Source organism: Pyrus communis, chromosome 3, assembly GCF_041283825.1.
Source record: "Pyrus communis isolate YQ-2024b chromosome 3, ASM4128382v1, whole genome shotgun sequence".
Classification (NCBI taxonomy): Eukaryota; Viridiplantae; Streptophyta; class Magnoliopsida; order Rosales; family Rosaceae; genus Pyrus; species Pyrus communis.
This window is the reverse complement of record NC_142567.1, coordinates 10077741-10083740: the sequence shown is the minus strand read 5'-3', so window position 1 is coordinate 10083740 and position 6000 is coordinate 10077741. Positions and strand designations below refer to the sequence as shown.

Here is a 6000-nt window from a genome sequence, read left to right as displayed (position 1 = left end):
TCGACTTGTTGTATGTGTTATTGATGATGTGATGGTTGACATTATTGATTGAGGTGATTATGGAATGACGTTGGATATGAGTGGGGTCATCATAAGTATTTTAGTTGATTAATACTTCTAGAGATTAATGTGTGCTTTGTTAATTCTCAACTATGTTACACATTATGAAATGCGATTGTATGTGGAAAACGTGATGAATTATGTGATGGTTGAAGTGGAAAAAGTAAATCGTCATGTGGGATTGATATGTAGGATACCATGGATATGGTTATGACTAGACTCGTTGATAAATGTGGCTAGAGAATGGTATTGTACATCGTTGGTTCTTGAAAATGATATATGTTGTGAATTGCGATATCATGTGGTGACATAATTGCCTATATATTGTTGGAGGGGAAATCATGATTTTCATATGGGTTGTTATGTAACCCTGAGTCAAGTAATTTCATGCTTGTCGAGTTCTATTGATTGATTGAGAAACGTTATACCTTTCGATTTAATTGGAGTGTGTTATATGTCAATTATTGTGCATGACGAACTACGAATGGCTTGATCCCTGTTTAGGGTACGTAGGCAGTCTAACGGAGAGGTTAGATGCAGCCATAAAGCATACGAAAATAACTATGTGATTCGATTATTGTGTTGAGCTTGCCCATATCTCGGAGGTAAGATATGATAGATACGGATTTTTGGTGACGTCACGTGTCAATTCTGGACGTATGTCGGGATTGGGGCGTGACAGGTAACGTATTGTTTATCATTTGTGTTGTTAAAGACTATTACTTTGGCAAGTGACATTTTACCACAGTGGTGGAAAGGAGTTGAGCCCTTACATCACGGCGTGGGTTCAAACCCCGTTGGTGTCTAAAATTTAACATAATGTAATAATATCTATCGTTTGACAAAAAAAAAAAAAAAACGATTATTAATTTGTTGTTGATATTATGATTATATTACTCTTGTTGTTATTATTTCTATAGATAAGATGTAGCTCACACCCTAACTCATGAATAGTTCTTATTCGTGGGTCGGGACGTAACAAAAATCATCACTTAACGCCGGTGACCTAACAAATCCAAATTTTCAAAACTTGAAGTAGTTATTTAAAATATTTTAAGAAATTGAGATTAATTTGAAATCACCTCAAAAGATTGAGTAGTTATTCGCACTTAACCATACTTTTTATATCTTATTGGTAACCCACAATGGCGGCTCCATTGGTTCTAATTGCATGTCTACAAATTTTATGCCCTTTGTTTTGTAAGTCCATCTTCGTTTTATATGTTTTTCATTTATCTATATTGATTTATGATTTCAGATGGGAAATTAGTGTTTATTTGAGTTGATGGTATTCAAATTTTGAAATTTGAGATGGCGTTTGTACGTAGATGATTTCAATCTTTAGTTACATTGTATTTGGTGGTCGCTTATTTTCTGTTTGGTTGCTGAGAAAGTGTCGGAAAATGAAAAATATTTAAAATTTGAATATTTTTCACTGACAACAACTGATATCATGGCGGAAGAGAAGGCATAAAAAGAGAACCCATCATCATATAATTCAAAGTTCAACAGTTCAACTTATGAAGCAGAGTACAAATTTCTTACCATCTTTTTCTTCTGCCCCTTAATTACTTTATAAATTTCATAACTTTTTTGGGCAATTGATAGCTGGATTTAAATGGAAGATTTTGGGTTTCTTTAAGGAATTTTAGTTCCTAAAAAAAATGATATTTTTTTCACAATGAGATTTTCTAGTGATTTTGCTTTTTATGTTAAGCAAATTGTGATTTCTGGTGATTTCTGTTTTCATATTGGTAAAGAATAGTTAATGACTTTCCTGTTCCTCCTTAACAGTTCTAGTCTCAAGTCTCTTGTATTACTGATTGAATCCTCTTGCAGATCAGGGTAACTTATTTTCTCCTTTTCGAAAGGATTTGATTCCAAATTTGTTTTCAAATGTGATAAGGATATGATTCTGTATTGTCTTTTGCATTATGGTATATGATTCTGTTTCGGCCTCGTGTCTTTTTCTGGTGAATTTATTAATTGAAGCATGTGTGGTGTCCTGGAGCAGTTAAGTTCCGAGTTTCCCGTTCCATTATCTTCCCAAGAGTGAGACTGAATAAATTCATGGCTACTCCATTGAAAACAGTTGAAGCTGAACATTCTTTCTCCAGTTTGCTTGAGCTTGCAGCTGATAACGATGTCGAGGGCTTTAAGCAGTCTATCAGCGACCTTGCTGTGGTTAATGAGATTGGACTTTGGTATGGTTGCCATAGCGCTTCAAGACGAATGGTTCTTGAGTATAGGACTCCATTAATGGTTGCTTCTAAGTATGGTAGTGTCGACGTTGTGAAACTGATTCTTTTATGGTAGTGTCGACGTTGTGAAACTGATTCTTTCTCTTTCAAAGGCGGATGTAAACTTCTCTCTCGGCCTACATAAGACCACTGCCCTTCACTGTGCTGTGTCAGGTGGGTCTGAAAAAGCTGTTGAAACTGTGAAGGTTTTTCTGTAGGCTGGTGCAGATCGCAATGTTACTGATGCCAACAGATGTTTCCCTTTAGATGTTATTGTTGTTCCTCTGAATTGTTCCAATCTGAAGGTTGTGCTTTCAGAGCTTTTACAATATGGTGGTTCAGTCCATGCTTTAAGTGTTAGTTTTGGATTTAGTTCACCACTAGTCATAGTGCCCGCGCGTTGCTGCGGGTGTTATAAGTGTAAAACATGTAAAAAGTAGGACATTAAACTACAAAATAAGGAGCAAAATTAGTGTCTTCAATATCTAAGTCTCTGCCAAAATGATCTTGGATCTTCAGCTCATGCTGTAAACCTGGGTACTAAAACAATGTAAATTATTGAAAAAATGACAATAAATAATGTCACCTGAATTTCATCTAGGTTTGATCTAGATTTGAACTACATGCTGATGATCTGAATGAAAGAAGGTAATGGTAACAGTAGAAATTTGTTTGAATTTCTGATGTCATGTGTCAGTGGGTTTTAATTTTTTAGACCACTATGCCTATTATATTTGTAGCAAGGAATGAACATTCACATATAACAAAAGGTTCAGGTTTTATCTAGACATTTCAACACATTTAACTATCTATGCAGAGCTTTTAAATTAGTTTCCAAAAAGAAAAGTAACACCTCGTTTCGAATTTTATTATCAAAATCTTACCCTCAAGCAATTTTATAGTGATCCCCTGCAAAAGAAACCGCCAAACAAAGAAAAAGGAACAAACGATGAGCAATAAAACTCACAGACCATAATACACAAAATTCCCTATAACGTAAATTGATAAAGCATTTTACCCAATCCAATTGAATTCCTGATCACAACACATTAGACAAACTAATAAACCATTTTATCAAAATAACCATTTAATTTTAAACACTTAAAACCAAAGAGAACCAAACGCGCATATTTGGAAAAAAATGGAGTGTTTTGAGTATCTAAACCTCACCCTCATCACTTATAAAATGTAGTGGTCCCAAATGGAAAGAGAACTTGCAAAACGGCGTCCCAGCACAAACACAACATATTAAACAAACATATGAAGACAAAAAAAGTTTTAAAAACCGACAATGAACGATAAAATTCAGAAATCCCACGACACAAAATCGCAAATGACATAAAAATTAGTAATAAAAGTTATGAAAAAACAGACACCACTTGACATCAAATGGCTTGACGCCAATGACAACCCCAAAGGCAAGCAAAATCCCAAACCAGTCAAGAAAAAATTAAGAGTCCATTCCTCTGTCATATTCTTTTCCCCTGTTTTGCTACCCCTAATCCCAAATGTGTCTTCAATGCTCTTTGTCCCGTTTTTCTCTCACCCTAATATCTCACCTGCAAAATCTTAACGCTACTACTTTCCCCCGCCAGCAAACCCTCAACACCCTGTAATGCTATGTTCTTCCAAATCTATAACAAAAAAATGCACACATAACACGATAGAAATTTGCGAAAACCCACAACACAACCTAACTAAAAATCTCACGGACCAAAAGTTTCACCCAAAAGAACCCCCCCTCCCCATCTCTCTTATCAAATGAATACTCCAAAAGCAATTCAATGCTTGATAACAACCCATTTAAAATTGAACCCAAAAACAAATTAAAAGCTTCTGAGATTTAAAATTGAACAAAACACAATCCATACATTATAACAAAAACTGCATGCTTAAACATGCTAGAAATTCACCAATACCCACAGCACTGACCAAGATCCACAAAATCAGCCAAAAGATACAAAATAGGGAAAAAAAGCTAAATCTGGAAAAGGAATAAAAAGAAGGGGGCTGCAAATCGAAGAAGCTGAAAAGAAAAAGAAAAAGGGCGTTAAGGGAGTAGCCAAATAGCTTCGAAAGCAATTCAATAGTTGATAACAAAACATTTAAATTGAACCCAAGAAGCTTCTACCATTTAAAATTCAACAAAACACAATCTATACAGTCGGAAAAAAAAAATACAGTACCAGATGCGAGATTAGAAAAACTCACCAAAAACAAAAAACGATTCCATCCAACAAAAGATTCAGGAAAAAGAATAAAAATGATATACCTTGTTGATAAAGAGCTTGCAAAGCCGCAGATAAAAACTGGAAAATTCGAGCAACAACTTTTGCTGCAACTAAAAATCAAAGCAGATCAGAAAAGTATACCCAAAGCTTGAAAAAAATTAAATCACACACAATCAGAAAAATAGAAAATTCACCAGTAAGCGTTTGATCGTATCCTTAACTTTTTCTGAAATTAAAAATAAAAACACATCAGAGAACCACACATAAACCACGAAAAAAAAATATTAAAATCCCATGTGGCAAGAAAACCAAATAACTCACCAAAGAACTTTAGATCGCATATCACACAATGTTATTGTTAACATCCTCTTCGGTTCTATAAAATCAGAAAGAAAATTTGCACAGAAAACCCATTTTGATATTCATATTTAATTATAAACTCACATCATGTGGCATTTTTCAGATGCAGGAAAAAAGAAGACCAAATGAATTCCCACGAATGTAACTCTTAAAAAAATAAAAAATAAAAAAAATAATTCAACAACAAAACCCAAAAGCAAGCAACCAAAGTTTCTCACCTTAAGCACAAATGTCTTCCAAAGCTGCAAACAAAAGTTCCAGAAAAATAAAAACCTGAATCCCCTGAAATTCAAAAGAAAACCTGATTATACACCCACATGCAAAACCCGATGGCACAAAAAAAAAAAAAAAAAACAAAACAAAACAAAAAAAACAAAAAATGAGAAGAGAAACAATTTCAACAGAAAATCCATTTACAAATCGAAAATCCATTTGTCAAGACCCACAACACAACCTAACTAAAAAACTCACGGATTAAAAGTTTCTCCCCAAAAACCCCATCTCTGTCATCAAACGAAAACTCCGAAAGCAACAACCCATTTAAAATTGAACCCAAAAAAAATTAAAAGCTTCTAACATCTAAAATTGAACAGAACACAATCCATACAGTTGCATAAAAAAGTTGCAGATGCAAGCTTAGACGAACTCACCACAAAACTATCCACTTTGAGACCAACAGAGGCGAAGAGAGGAGAGAGCAGATGGCTACGAAAGAAGAGAAGCAAAAGAAATGGGAAAAAAAATGGACCAAAAGCAGTGAAAAGGAATCACTGTAGAAAACAGGAAAGAAAAGGAACCGGACAAAAATGTTGAAGGGCAAAGTTGAAATAACAAAAAAGAAGCAGGGGTAAAAAGGGAAGTACACTGCTCTAGAACAGTGCAACCCGAGTTTGGGTTTTAGTATATATTAATTTATTTCAACGACTCCGACAAATAATTCCTTGCTATCATCAATCCCTGATTCAGCATGTAACACTTATGACATACATGTTTCTTCTACACCTGAAAAGAAAGAACACTGTAGACATCAAAATTTCAGTGAAATAAATGTTAACCAATGTATTAAAATTACAACATTTATTTATTTCACCTACATCACACACTCATTT

General features: G+C 34.4%; 1 long non-coding RNA gene across 5 annotated transcripts; it reads right to left on the bottom strand.

Annotated features, from left to right (window-relative positions):
• Positions 1-2757: 2757 nt before the first annotated feature.
• Positions 2758-5795, bottom strand: LOC137721789 (uncharacterized). 5 transcript variants are annotated; one of them, XR_015960676.1, is made up of 7 exons: positions 5542-5795; positions 5110-5173; positions 4853-4907; positions 4726-4757; positions 4573-4641; positions 3185-3209; positions 2758-2833 (listed from the first exon to the last, which is right to left on the bottom strand). It is a non-coding gene; the product is annotated as an uncharacterized LOC137721789 (long non-coding RNA). The 5 variants fall into 5 exon arrangements; XR_015960674.1 differs by having other exon boundaries at positions 4726-4907; XR_015960675.1 differs by lacking the exon at positions 4853-4907.
• Between the last annotated feature and the right edge of the window lie 205 nt (positions 5796-6000).